Here is a 12,152-nt window from a genome sequence, read left to right on the forward strand (position 1 = left end):
TGTACTGACGCAGACACGATTTTTATCATTTCTTAGCTTGCTATGAGCTTTCCATTCAGATTGCGCCTTAACTTTGTGTGTAGTACGTTAGACTTACGAAACCATACTGTGTTTCGTCTTTTTTAGTAAAATGTGCTTCGTACTAAAGTAAAAGAAAATTACTATCTGGAAATAAGTTATCTAGGGCCTGAATATGTTCTATGAGTCTGTCAGATTGAACGGGTTCATTGGGTAATTGCCTCGCTTCCAGGAGAAGTATTTAATATTTATAAATGAAAAACACAAACTGCAGATATACAGAAGTTGCGAAATCATCGCAGCTTATATTTTCCATTGCTAGAAAAATTACCGTTTATACATTGAGGGCAGGGCGGTTAATAAAAATAAAATACTAATACCATTGCACAAACAACATCTTTACCGCTCCCTGAAAAGAGAATGCAGTTCCTTTCGTATACGAGTAAACAAACACTGTTTCAATTCCAGGTACTTTTAATGCGAATATACTACACTTTTGCCCCAAGTTTGAGCTCAGAACGAATAATATCTACTATGTGCTGTGTAGTACAGAAATATACCGGTATTCTCTTATGCCAAATGATAATCATCGAGAAACAACATACTTGTAAACAACATTTACTACGAATGAATACAAAATTATTCTGGAGAAACGTAACATTAAATCTGAAATTATCTGAGAAGTCACAGGAGGAAAATTTAAATAATTTAGAACAAGCATTCATAAAATTATGCATTTCACTTACCAGTGTCACGTCAGTTACCGGCGAACCGAACACGCCTCTTACTGCTCTGACGTAACGTCTGCTGCAAAACACTCCGTTCTTATGTCGGCAACGCGAGTCACTGTACTCGAAAACGTGGTCTGCATTGGGCACCGTCGCATGCTTGTCTCTCTTACTTTTTTTTTCTCGTTCTTTAGTATCCACCCACGGCATACCGGGCGCCGAAACAAAAAACGAACGACCACTTGCCGCCTCTAGTTGTTGTCCAAAGAGCTTCCGCCGCAAAGACACACCACTCTGCTTCGGCCGCCACAATACGAGATCTTCGGAGTATCTTCACGACGTAAAGAGTAGCGCAATAGCGGCAGTTGGAGACACGTTCATATGTTTCGAATGTTCCTTCATTTGCCGCGAAAATAACACGAAACATTCTAGATGCTCCAAAACTGCCCGCAAATTCAGATGTAGTGTGATCATTAGTTTACTGCGAAAGGAATTGCAGTCATTATTTACATTACTAGTATCAAGTTTATTTTATTATCATCCAGTAGTTTTTGGTATTTCCAGTCATCTACTCAAGGTGTACATCTACATGACTACTCTGCAATTCACATTTAAGTGCTTGGCAGAGGGTTCATCGAACCACAATCATACTATCTCTCTACTATTCCACTCCCGAACAGCGAGCGGGAAAAACGAACACCTAAACCTTTCTGTTCGAGCTCTGATTTCTCTTATTTTATTTTGATGATCATTCCTACCTATGTAGGTTGGGCTCAACAAAATATTTTCGCATTCGGAAGAGAAAGTTGGTGTACACGTAGGTTATTACAAAAAGAAGCCAGTAGTAGGTCATTTCTTCTTCCTTTGCGTAAGAATAGCTACCGAAATACGAGCGCAGTGCATCTTAAACACAGTTCGTATGTCTTTCATACGTGATGTTCCAGCAGTGATGAACGCAAACGGCATCGTACGCCATCAGTTAATGCTGTTCAGGCAGATATGCTCGGGAAAAACAAATTTCGCGTGATTCGGTAGTTTTACCGAAGAAACCCATGACACAGGTTTGAATGCCCTGAACGATCACTTTTGTACACATTGTCTCACTGGAGTGGGATTTTTTCGCTTGTACTGCTTCTATTGGTGACGACAGCACTGCCAACATCGAGGCAATCCAACAAAATTTCGTTCGGGTGATTCGATAGTTTTACAGAAGAAACCCAAATCACAAATTTGAAGGCCGTGAGCGATCAGTTTTGTACACACTGTCTCTCCGGAGTAAGATTTTTTCGCTTGTCGTCCTTCTATTGGTGACGACAGTACTGCCAACATCGAGGCAATCCAATGAAATTTCCTTCGGGTGTTCAGTGATGATGTGTTATGCAGCGCCATGCAATGAAGAGTTGAAATAGGTCTAAAATCGTAAGTGAAGTTGAGAAGAAAGAAGTCAGTACGGAGATGCCCAGAATGGTATTGCATCTTCTGGGCCAAATCGATAGTCGTCTTATGCGGAAGGTGATATCCCAGTCAATGTCTGCTCGCTTTCACATTCTTCAGAGATGACCAGTGTCACATATCCAGTGTAACGTTTCGACGACAGCGATGGCTTGATTAATAATCTTTTTTTTTTTGCTATCAATTCAAGACCCAGTAGCATAGTCTTGAGGTCTCTCGAAACTATTTTCTGATACGTTAACTCATCAGGGCAAAGTCGAGTGCGAATAACACTGACGTTGGAGCGGCAGTACACCTTAGACGATGTCGGGAGGTTTCAGATGGAACTTCCCGAGGGAGAATGGTCCCCATAGCGTGATCCAGCGTGCGGTCTTCGGTGGGTGGATGGAACTGTGATGATTCCTGCTGTGGAAGTAACTCGACACTGTAGGTGGTTGCGCAACAGAGTACGGTTTGGCACTGGCGAGGGCGGTTGCGGGATGAACCCTACGTTGTGGCAGAAGAGGGTTGGGAGGGGGGGGGGGGGGCGAGAAATCCCGGCAGCTGGGGTGTACAGTTTACTGGCCGCCTCGGCGAGCGTCGGAGTGACAGAGAAGGCGCTACTGCGAGTCTGGTGGGGCAGAGAAGGACAGGAGGTCACGAGGGGGAGGGAGTGTTGCAAAGGGCGGGGAAGAGGGGGGGGGGGGGAGAGGAGGCGGACCGGAGCCATTAACATAAATTATCCGCTGCGCGGTACGACGCGACAGTTGGTATTGGGTCATAAACTTGTGTGGCGGCCGCTTTGTAACAGGGAGCAGGGAGGGGCGGCCAGAGAGGGAGAGGGGAAGAGAGAGGACGCTAGAGGCGCGCAGTAGGGTACGAGAGAGACAGGGAGAGGCGGGCAGGAGAGTCGCTTTCACAGACAGACGCAGAGGGCCTCAGCAGGCCGCGATAGGCTACAAAGACGCACAGCGGCAGACCGGCCCTGAATGACTGAGCCGCCAGGGCTTTGTCGAGCCGTCTTCCCGCGCGACGGGATCGGGAAAAAATCGACCGACTGAAATCGATACCGGTATTTCAGTACTGAATAACCGGTATTTATTTGGTTTCAATTTTTTGTATTTACATAGTTTAGCCCGCACTGGAGCACTAAAATGTATACAACAGAGTCTACATTGAATTGTTGTTGTTGTGACCTTCAGTCCTGAGACTGGTTTGATACAGCTCTCCATGCTACTCTATCCTGTGCAGGCTTCTTGATCCTCCAGTAACTACTGCAACCTACATACATCCTTCTGAATCTGCTTAGTGTATCCGTCTCTTGGTATCCCTCTACGATTTTTACCCTCCACGCTGCCCTCCAATACTAAATTGGTGATCAGTTGATGGCTCAGAACATGTCCTACCAACCGATCCCTTCTTCTAGTCAAGTTGTGCCACAAACTCCTCTTCTCCCCAATTCTATTCAATACCTCCTTATTAGTTATGTGATCTACCCATCTAATCTTCAGCATTCTTCTGTAGCACCACATTTCGAAAGCCACTGTTTATTCTCCATGTTTAACTTCTGTACATGGCTACACTCCATACAAATACTTTCAGAAACGACTTCCTGACACTTAAATCAATACTCGATGTCAACAAATTTTTATTCATCAGAAACGCTTTCCTTGCCATCGCCAGTCTACATTTTATACCCTCTCTACTTCGAGCATCATCAGTTATTTTGCTCCCCAAATAGCAAAACTCCTTTACTACTTTAAGTGTCTCATTTCCTAATCTAATTCCCTCAGCATCACCCGATTTAATTCGACTACATACCATTAACCTCGTTTTGCTTTTGTTGATGTTCATCTTATATCCTCCTTTCAAGACACTGTCCATTCCGTTCAACTGCTCTTCCAGGTCCTTTGCTGTCTCTGACATAATTACAATGTTATCGGCGAACGTCAAAGTTTTTATTTCTTCTCCATGAATTTTAATACCTACTCCAAACTTTTCTTTTGTTTCCTTTACTGCTTGCTCAATATAGAGATTGAATAGCAACAGGGAGAGACTACAACCCTGTCTCACTCCCTTACCAACCACTGCTTCCCTTTCATGTCCCTCGACTCTTGTAGCTGCCGTCTGGTTTCTGTACAAACTGTAAATTGCCTTTCGCTCCCTGTATTTTACCCCTGCCACCTTCAGAATTTGAAAGAGAGTATTCCATTTAACACTGTCAAAAGCATCTCTAAGATGAGTCGTAGGATCAGTATTAATTCAAGTGCTCCAACATTTCTACGGTATCCAAACAGATCTTCCTCGTGGTCGGTTTCTACCAGATTTTCCATTCGTCTGTAAAGAATTCGTGTTAGCATTTTTGTTAAAAGCTTTCTCTAAGTCTACAAATGCTAGAAACGTAGGTTTCCCTTTTCTACATTGAATAAGTTTACATTTTATACAAGCCCGCTTTACACGAACGACTTCCTGGTCGGAACCGACTACTGAAAGTGCGTAAGCCTTTCGTGCTTGCGTGTAAATCAGCAACCAACCACGACCCGAGTGTGTCTGTAACGTCAGCATGGGGGCTCCCATAACCGGATTTTCCTACACCGCATCTGGATGGTCATGTAAACACTCCAAAATCCATTCTTAAAAATCCGCTTTTGGTTGCCGGTGTTCCAATTCCGCTATCGATTTTTCCCCTCCCACGTAACGCAACCGGTTTTGAAACGTGCTTGCGCTGTCGGGTTTCGTATTGTTTTTAAAGCTCTTCGACTCTAATGGATGGAGTGGCATTTTGTGCTGTGAAGGATAAGCAGACTTATTACACTGAAGCAGTTTACACCTCGTCTAACTAAAGAGAAATAGCGATTGTCCTGACTAAACTGTAACAGCTGTTTTCCAGGCGCCGTATGTAACTACAGAGTCGGACGAAAGTGCAAATGGTTCAAATGGCTCTGAGCACTATGGGACCTAACACCTGAGGTCCTCAGTCCCCTAGAACTTAGGACTACTTAGACCTAACTAACCTAAGGACATCACACACATCCCTGACGAAGCAGGATTCGAACCTGCGACCGTAGCGACCGCTCGGCCACAGCGACCGGCAGTTGCAGGGGTAAGTATCAGAAGAAAAGGTTACAGGAGAATATGGACTTGGGACAAGGAATGAGAGAGTAGAAAGATTAATTGAGTTCTGTAATAAATTTCAGCTAGTAATAGCGAATACTCTATTCAAGAATCAGGAGAAGGTATACTTGGAAAAGGCAAGGAGATGCGCGGAGAGTTCAGTTAGATTACATCAGGGTCAGGCAGCAGTTAGATTACATCAGGGTCAGGCAGAAATTCCGAAATCAGATACTAGATTGTAAGGTAGTCAGCAAGAATCAGTGTGCAAAGAAGTGGGATACGAAAATGCTAAGGAATGATGAGACACGCTTGAAGTTCTCTAGGGCCATAGATAAAGCAATGAGGAATAGCTCAGTAGGCAGTACATAGCTCAGTAGGTAGTACAGCAGAAGAAGAGTGGACACCTCTAAAAAGTGCAGTCACAGAAGTTGGAAAGAAAAACATACGTACAAAGAAGGTAACTGCGAAGAAACCATGGGTAACAGAAGAAAGACTTCAGTTGATAGACAAAAGATGGAAGTACAAATATGCTCAGGAAAATTCAGGAATACAAATATACAAGTCCTTGAAGAATGAAATAAATAGGAAGTGCAGGGGAGCTAAGACGAAATGGATGAATAAAAAAATGTGATGTCGCAATTGTATCAACAATCCGACGGTCTAACTATAAGAAGGATAGCTGGTATCCTTACTGACATTTTCATTAACTCTCTAGAAGAAAAGTTTTTCACGCAACTGTTTCTCAGCTAGAGCCCTGGTCGTTCTCTCCTATTTCAGATGCGTCGATGATATTTCAGTCATCTACAAAGAACCTGTTGATGGCATTGACCGTATTTTCAATCTCTTTAATGAAGTTCACGAGAAAATGTCCTTCACTAGCGAAATCGAAAACGAGGCCCGACAATTGAAATTCTTGACTTGACGCTTACAACAGAAGAAAATAAAATCTCATTTAATGTTTTTCGTGAAGAAACATATACCAATCAGATCGCACCCGCGTGTTCCATGCACCCACAATCTCCTAAAAACGCTTTCCTTCACTCTAGTATTCATAGAGCTACTTCTATTCCACTCTCGAAAGAAAAATTTGAGGAAGAAATTAATTTAATCAAGATGATAACAGTTAATAACAAATAGGAACCTGCCATGGTGGATGACATCCTTAAAAAGAAAACTGTTGAAAGAGGTACTACACTCGGGGACCACTATCATTGAATCCAGCCTAAACAAGTTTTTTTCTGTTCCTTTCTCAGGGCCCATCTCCTATCATAATTAACAAAGCGTTAATAATAATAAATACACCTGTAATGTCGTCTTTTGAACCAATAATAGCTTAAAAAATTATTCATAATTTATAATCGACCCTTTCCCCTTTGGAAAACTCTAGCGTCTATAAGATTTTTTGCGACACCTTACTACACAGGACAAACAGGACGTGCCTTTACAGTCAGATACAAAGAAGATCTTTTAAGAAGAAATGGCCCTAACACCCAAAATTCGTCTTTCGCCGACCACCTTCTGATTATAGGCCAGGCGCCTAAACCTGTACACGACATCGACATTTGGCACACTGAAAAGAAAGGGCGTAGATTACATGTTCTCGAAGAATTGGAAATTATTAAACATCTTTCTCATTCTTAATGAGCAGCTACAATTACGTAATAAAAGCTTCTTCAACAATATAAAGCCGTAACTTGATATTTGATTCCGTGTTCCCTCGTGCAGTTACCGAAATATTTTTGCTATCTCATAATTTATGTTTATTAAATTGGCTGCATTTCATGTAATACCGTTTTTCTACTCGCTGAGCTATTCAGCTCCCTTTGTAATTCTATAATGGCGTTTTCAGCCTTTACACTGTACTTCTAAGCTCTCATATGCACAAAATGTTCATGTGGCTCTGAGCACTATGCTACTTAACTTCTGAGGTCATCGGTCGCCTAGAACTTAGAATTAATTAAACCTAACTAACCTAAGGACATCACACGCATCCATGCCCGAGGCAGGATTCGAACCTGCGACTGTAGCGGTCGCTCGGCTCCAGACTGTAGGGCCTAGAACCGCACGGCCTCTCCGGCCGGCCACAAAATGTTATCATGTCTGATGCTGTCAGATAAAATATTGCCTTTCACTTCATGTACTAAATAATGTTCATCATAATAATCACCTGTCTATATTCTGAATGTTAAGTAGCCTGTTTGTATTTGCGACTACTAGATGGCACTCTTGGTGCAATGTTCACCTGCCCGCAATTGCTGACGGCCGCACCTTATATTCATGCTACCTGTAGCTCGATGTAGCCCATAGTTGCTTGCCTTCCATGTTTTCTATTACAAAAACTTTGTCACTATAGCTTTATCGCTTGATATTATTTTATAAGTGACATGTAAGGAATGTTTTTTTCCTTGTACTGTTAGTCAATACTTACACTTTAAAAAATGTTTCCCTATAATTTTGTACTTTACTACTGGCCATTAAAATTGCTACACCACGAAGATGACGTGCTACAGACGCGAAATTTAACCGACAGGAAGAAGATGCTGTGATATGCAAATGATTAGCTTTTCAGAGCATTCACACAAGGTTGGCGCCGGTGGCGACACCTACAACGTGCTAACACGAGGAAAGTTCCAACCGATGTCTCATACACAAACAGCAGTTGACCGGCGTTGCCTGCTGGAACTTTGTTGTGAAGCCTCGAGTAAGGAGGAGAAACGCGTACCGTTGCGTTTCCGACTTTCATAAAGGTCGGATTGTAGGATGGAGCGTTTGCGGTTTATCGTATCGAGACATTGCTGCTCGCGTTGGCCGAGATCCAATGACTGTGAGCAGAACATGCGATTGGTGGGTTCAGGAAGGTAATATGGAACGCCGTGCTGGATCCCAACGGCCTCGTATCTCTAGCAGTCCAGATGATAGGTATCTTATCCGCATGGCTATAAGGGATCGTGCAGCCACGTCTCGATCCCTGAATCAACAAATGGGGACGTTTGCAAGACAACAAGCATCTGCACGAACAGTACGACGACGTTTGCAACAGCATGGACTTTCAGCTCGGAAACCATGGCTGCGTTTACCCTTGACGCTGCATCACAGACAGGAGCGCCTGCGACGGTATACTCGACAACGAACCTGGTTCTGTTTACAGCATCTTGATGGTCGCACCCGTGTTTGGCGACACCGCGGTGAACGCGAATTGGAAGCGTGTATTCGTCATCGCCATACTGGCGTATCACCCGGCATGTTGTTATGGGGTGCCATTGGTTACACGTCTCGGTCACCGCTTATTCGCATTGACGACACTTTGAACAATGGACGTTACATTTCAGATGTGTTACGACCCGTGGCTCTACCCTTCAGTTGATCCTTGCGAAACCCTACATTTTAGCAGGATAATGCACGACCGCAAGTTGCGGGTCCTGTACGGGCCTTCCTGGATACAGAAAATGTTCGACTGCTGCCCTGACCAGCACATTCTCCATATCTCTCACTAATTGAAAATGTCTGGTCAATGGTGGGCAAGCAACTGGCTCGTCACAATACGCCAGTCACTACTCTTTATGAACTGTGGTATCGTGTTGAAGCTGCATGGGCGGCTGTACCTGTACACGCCATTCAAGCTCTGTTTGACTCAATGGCCAGGCGTATCAAGGCCGTTATTACGGCCAGAAGTGGTTGTTCTAGGGACTGATTTCTCAGGATCTACGCACCAAATTGCTTGAAAATGTAATCACATGTCAGTTCTAATATAGTATATTTGTCCAATGAATACCCGTTTATCATCTGCATTTCTTCTTGGTGCATCAATTTTAATGGTCTGTAGTGTATTTGCGACAACTAGATGACACTCTTGGTGCAATTTTCACCTGCCCGCAATTGCTAATGCGGGCACCTCAGTCTGAAGCTACCTGTAGCTGGATATAGCCCATAGTGGCTTGCCTTCCATGTTTTCTATTTCAAAAATTTTGTGACTGAAGCTTTTTCGCTTGGTATTATTTTATAATTGACATGTAACGACTGTTTCTTTCTTGTACTGTTAGTCAATACTTACACTTCAAAAAGTTTTCCGTTAATTTTGTACTTATGTTATAGACCAGCTTGAATGTTTTACTCCTTATAAAGGTACTGATAATAGTGCCTAAACCTAGGTTAAAAGACTTCTTTGACCGAGGGCTGTTATTGCTTTAATTTTATTTTGCATCAGATATTGCCGTCCGGGACCATATTTTGCGTATTTAAAGAGACAACCAGAGAAGATGGTGAGTTTGGACGCTGGGATCTTGGAGTGAAGTCGACGTTGTAACTCACCCCAAAGGCGTTCCATTGGGTTCAGGTTGGCGGTCTGGGCAGGCTAGTTTATTCAAGGAATGCTACAGTACACCAACCGTTCCCTTAGAGAGGCTGCTTTTTAACAGTGTTCAGTGTCCGCCTCCGATTTTTTCCTCTACTGTACGCAGCACAGTATTCTGTAGAATGTACTCATATCCGTCCACGTTTGGTTGGTTGGTTGATTTGGGGTGAGGGGACCAAACAGTGAGGTTATCGGTCCCATCAGATTAGGGAAGGATGGGGTAGGAAATTGGCCATACCTTTTTAAAGGACCCATCCCGGCATTTGCCTAGAGCGATTTAGGAATATCAAGGAAATTTCAATACTTTCAGCATTTCGCGGCCCTGTCAGCAACTGTATAAATATTAAATTCAAAATTAACAGCCTCAGTTGCGGAGTTACCTAGATTTACCTAGCTTTCAATTGGGATAACCCAATCTTCTTCAGAATTACACTTACTAATGTTAGTCCATAATGGACATTGTCAAACTAAAAATACAAATACACCAAGTGTCGTCATATTTAAAAAACTTAACTGAAGCTGCCTCAGCCCCACTTGCTGTAGTAGAGTACAACACTCGTGGCTGCCGCATCGCAGTCGGGAAGTGCGGCTGAGGTAGCTTCAGTTAAGTTTTTTAAATATGACGACACTTGGTGTATTTGTATTTTTAGTTTGACAAGGTCCATTATGGACAAACATTAGTAAGTGTAATTCTGAAGAAGGTTGGGTTATCCCAATTGAAACCTAGGTAAATCTAGGTAACTCCGCAACTGAGGCTGTTAATTTTGAATTTAATATCAAGGAAACCTAAATCAGGATGGCCGGACGCGGGTTTGAACCGTCGTCCTCCCGAATACGAGTCCAGTGTGGCAACCACTGCGCCCCCTCACTCAGGTCTCCACGTTTAACCATTTGTTAAGAGCAATAAGGGGACCAAACTCCAACCACGAAATCACTCCCATTCCGTAACACCACCTCCTCCTGTTGACACTATACTGCGTAAGGATCTTCAAGCATTCGCCAAAGCCAATCCCTTCCATTATAGCGCATCGCTGGTTCCGGGCCATACACCGTCAAGTGGCTTCGCTGTTTTCATCCCCTCAAGTGTCCCTTAGGCTTATGCTGATCATGCTCCTCGGCCACTGTATGCCATCCTTTGTAACTTCCTACGCGCAGTCGTTGCCCCTGGGCACCGTTTCAAGCGCTGAAGTGTCCCTGCTACATTGGTTACTCTGGTGACATCCAGTTACTAGTCTACATTCGAAGTCGCTTACCTCTCCTGATCGAGCCATGCTACACTGACAGCCACACAAACCGGAATTACTTTGAGTCATAACACCTGAACCAGTAATTTGAAATCCCGGGTGATCAAAAAGTCAGTTGTTGTTGTTGTTGTTGTGGTCTTCAGTCCTGAGACTGGTTTGATGCAGCTCTCCATGCTACTCTATCCTGTGCAAGCTTCTTCATCTCCCAGTACCTACTGCAACCTACATCCTTCTGAATCTGCTTAGTGTACTCATCTCTCGCTCTCCCTCTACGATTTTTACCCTCCACACTGCCCTCCAATGCTAAATTTGTGATCCCTTGATGCCTCAAAACATGTCCTACCAACCGATCCCTTCTTCTAGTCAAGTTGTGCCACAAACTTCTCTTCTCCCCAATCCTATTCAATACCTCCTCATTACTTACGTGATCTATCCACCTTATCTTCAGTATAAATTTGAAAACTGAATAAATCACGGAATAATGTAGGTAGAGAGGCACAAATTGACACACATGCTTGGAATGACATGAGGTTTTATTAGAACCAGAAAATTCAAAAGTTCAAAAAATGTCCGACAGATGGCGCTTCATCTGATCGGAATAGCAATAATTAGCATAACAAAGTAAGACAAAGCAAAGATGATGTTCTTTACAGGAAATGCTCAATATGTTCACCATCATTCCTCAACAATAGCTGTAGTCGAGGAATAATGTTGTGAACAGCACTGTAAAGCATGTCCGGAGTTATGGTGAGGCATTGGCGTCGGATGCTGTCTTGCAGCATCCATAGAGATGTCGGTCGATCACGATACACTTGCGACTTTAGGTAACCCCAAAACCAATAATCGCACGGTCTGAGGTCTGGGGACCTGGGAGGCCAAGCATGACGAAAGTGGCGGCTGAGCACACGATCATCACCAAACGACGCGCGCAAGAGATCTTTCACGTGTGTAGCAATATGGGGTGTAGTGCCATCCTTCATAAACATTGTACGTTCCAGCAGGTGTTTATCAGCCAGGCTGGGGATGATGCGATTCTGTAACATATCGGCGTACCTCTCACCCGACACGGTAGCAGTTACAAAACCAGAATCAGGCATTTCCTCGAAGAAAACAGGCCCGATAACGGTAAATGTGGTAAATCCAACCCATACCGTGACTTTCTCGTCGTGCAATGGAGTTTCCACGACAGTTCTAGGATTTTCGGTAGCCCAAATTCTGCAGTTGTGGGCGTTGACAGACCCACGCAGCATGAAATGAGCTTCGTCG

General features: G+C 43.7%; 1 long non-coding RNA gene across 2 annotated transcripts in view; it reads right to left on the reverse strand.

Moving 5' to 3' along the window:
• The window catches only part of LOC126293662 (uncharacterized), a 341,044-nt gene that overhangs the window by 234,954 nt on the left and 93,938 nt on the right, over nucleotides 1-12,152 (reverse strand). Inside the window, exon 1 of one of the 2 annotated variants that reach the window (XR_007552332.1) lies at nucleotides 765-888. The exons of the other annotated variant lie outside the window; for it this stretch is intronic. This is a non-coding gene — a long non-coding RNA (uncharacterized LOC126293662). Of the gene's footprint in view, nucleotides 1-764; nucleotides 889-12,152 lie in introns of those variants that run through there. 2 annotated transcript variants of the gene reach the window in all.

The sequence above is a fragment of the Schistocerca gregaria genome, chromosome 10, assembly GCF_023897955.1.
Source record: "Schistocerca gregaria isolate iqSchGreg1 chromosome 10, iqSchGreg1.2, whole genome shotgun sequence".
NCBI classification, from domain to species: Eukaryota; Metazoa; Arthropoda; class Insecta; order Orthoptera; family Acrididae; genus Schistocerca; species Schistocerca gregaria.